We start from the raw sequence: 3,458 nt of genomic DNA on the forward strand, positions 1-3,458 counted from the left end.
ATCCACAGGATGTCAGAAACTTACGGGATGCAGGCAGAATACGCGGCGTCAAGGTTAACAACTGATTATGATGTGTTGCCTGACGGAGGAAGGCCGCTTAAGGAGCAAACTTTCGACACCTCCAAGAACTAAAAGGAAGTACAGATTCACCCGACGGATCCGAAGAAGACGACAACTATCGCAACAAACATTGACAGCGCATAGGAAAGCGCGCTCGTCGAGTTCCTCCGTGAGCGTTGGGAAATCTTCGCATGGTGTCCAGCTGACATGCCAGGAGTACCCAGGGAACTCGCCGAGCACCCCATTAATCTGGATCCAAGGGCTAGGCCAATTCGGCAACCTTTGCGGCGTTTTTCGGAACCAAACCGCAAAGCTATGCTCTCAGAAATTAATCGATTTCAAGAAGCAAATTTCATCAAGGAGCTGCACACATAGGCCACATGGGTCGCTAATTAAACCAGTTATGGTCCCGAAGAAAAACACTGATGTCCTTCACATGTGCGTCGACTTCACGTGTCTCAATAAACATTGTCCAAAGGATCACTTTCCCCTCCCGAGGATTGATCAAATTATCGACTCCACAGCGGGATGCGAACGTCTTTCCTTCCTGGACGCGTATTCTGGTTACAACCAGATCCGCCTAAAAGAAGAAGATGAGGTCAAAATAGCTTTTATAACCCCTTATGGCGTGTTCTGCTACAGAACAATGCCCTTCAGGTCGAAAAACCCGGGAGCTACTTATCAGAGGACGATGTAAAAGTGTCTCGCCACGCAGATTGGCAAGAATGTTCAAGTATACATCGACGATGTCGTCATAACAACAAAGAAGGGGTTATCTTTGATCGATGATCTTAGAGAAACCTTCGATAACCTCGACAAGTTTCGCCTCAAGAAAAATCCTAGTCTACTTTCCGCGAAACCCTAGTCTACAAGTTTTAGGCATTGACAAGTTAATACCTTGTCAGCCGGTGGTAAGTTGCACCACCATGTAGGTGCGCCAGTGGTAAGTTTCTTACCACCGGCGCACCTACATGGTGGTGCACCGACAGTAAGGTGGCTCCGATTTTTTACTTTGCCTGGAACAAGGTTCACCCTTATCCCCGGTGCACTAAATTTTTTCTGCGCCGGTGGTATTGGGTCATCATCGGCGCACCCAAATCATGGTGCGCCGGTAGTATTTAGCACTGGCTCGCATGTTTTTTGGTGCGCCGACAATAGTGTTTGCAGCTATAGTCCTTTTTCTAGTAGTGCAAGGTGGGCCATCGTTGATGGACCGGTAACGTTATAGGAAGAGAAAGGGATTGTGCTTTCGATCGTGGCGAGATAGGATAGACTTGGGATTCTTTCTTGGCCCTTGATTGCCAACACTCTGGGGCTGAATTAATTAATTCAACTAATAGGAAGGATTGGGATGATGAACTGGTGAGATTCTTTCTTTCGCTGACTGACCAAGGTAATTAATTCCTTCCATTGGCCATGCGGGTAAGCAAGGAGACGACGTTCTCATTAAAAAAATGAAATATGCCATGCCGAATTCAAAAACAACTCCTTCAATCCACCTTGGTCGGTGATACGTCCCAAACGTATCTATATTTTCTTATGTTCCATGCTACTTTTATGATGATACTCACATGTTTTATACACATTATATGTCATTATTATGCATTTTCCGGCACTAACCTATTGACGAGATGCCGAAGAGCCGCTTGCTCGTTTTCTGTTGTTTTTGGTTTCGAAACCCTAGTAAGGAAATATTCTCGGAATTGGACGAAATCAACGCCCAGGGGCCTATTTTTCCACGAAGCTTCCAGAAGTCCGAGGGAGAGACGAAGTGGGGCCATGGGGCGCCGACACAATAAGGCGGCGCGGCCAAGGGGGCCCGTGCCGCCCTACTGTGTGGCCCCCCTGTCAGGCCTCCGACTCCACCCTTCCGCCTACTTAAAGCCTTCGTCGCGAAACCCCCAGTACCGAGAGCCACGATACGGAAAACCTTACAGAGACGCCGCCGCCGCCAATCCCATCTCGGGGGATTCAGGAGATCGCCTCCGGCACCCTGCCGGAGAGGGGAATCATCTCCCGGAGGTCTCTTCATCGCCATGATCACCTCCGGATCGATGTGTGAGTAGTCCACCCCTGGACTATGGGTCCATAGCAGTAGCTAGATGGTTGTCTTCTCCTCATTGTGCTATCATGTTAGATCTTGTGAGCTGCCTATCATGATCAAGATCATCTATCTCGTAATCCTTCATGTTGTGTTTGTTGGGATCCGATGAATATTTAATACTATGTCAAGTTGATTATCAATCTATCATATATGTTATTTATGTTCTTGCATGCTCTCCGTTGCTAGTAGAGGCTCTGGCCAAGTTGATACTTGTGACTCCAAGAGGGGGTATTTATGCTCGATAGTGGGTTCATGCCTCCATTAAATCCGGGACAGTGACAGAAAGTTCTAAGGTTGTGGATGTGCTGTTGCCACTAGGGATAAAACATCGATGCTTTGTCTAAGGATATTTCTGTTCATTACATTACGCACCATACTTAATGCAATTGTCTGTTGTTTACAACTTAATACTGGAGGGGGTTCGGATGATAACCTGAAAGTGGACTTTTTAGGCATAGATGCATGATGGATAGCGGTCTGTGTACTTTGTCGTAATGCCCTGATTAGATCTCATAGTACTCATCATGATATATGTATGTGCATTGTTATGCCTTCTTTATTTGTCAATTGCCTAACTGTAATTTGTTCACCCAACATCTTCTTATCTTATGGGAGAGACACCACTAGTGAACTGTGGACCCCGGTCCTATTCTTTACATCTGAAATACAATCTACTGCAATTTTTCTTTACTGTTCTTCGCAAACAATCATAATCTTCCACACAATACATCTAATTCTTTGTTTACAGCAAGCCGGTGAGATTGACAACCTCACTGTTACGTTGGGGCAAAGTTCTGTGATTGTGTTGTGCAGGTTCCACGTTGGCGCCGGAATCCCTGGTGTTGCGCCGCACTACACTCCGCCACCAACAACCTTCAACGTGCTTCTTGGCTCCTACTGGTTCGATAAACCTTGGTTTCTTTCTGAGGGAAAACTTGCTACTGTACGCATCACACCTTCCTCTTGGGGTTCCCAACGGACGTGTGTCTTACACGCCATCAGTCGGTTTAAATAATGTGGCGCCTACCCTGCAGGATTAAAGCAAAGTTTCCTTCCGTGTTGTCAAGAAAGAGATACGTTGTTTGGAAAAAGAGTTGTGTGGTCTCCATAACTCTTCGGTGTGTGAATATGTGATCGCCGAGAAGAGAAGGGTAGAACAACAACTATGTGAACTCTTTGAACGTGAGGAGATCATGGCGAGGCGACTGACAAGGGATTAACTTATCAATGCCTATGGATTGTAGGCTAGGGTTTAGTTAGAAGTAGAGGGCAAGTAGATCTCGAAGGTTTCAGC

This window comes from Lolium rigidum, chromosome 1 (assembly GCF_022539505.1).
Source record: "Lolium rigidum isolate FL_2022 chromosome 1, APGP_CSIRO_Lrig_0.1, whole genome shotgun sequence".
Classification (NCBI taxonomy): domain Eukaryota; kingdom Viridiplantae; phylum Streptophyta; class Magnoliopsida; order Poales; family Poaceae; genus Lolium; species Lolium rigidum.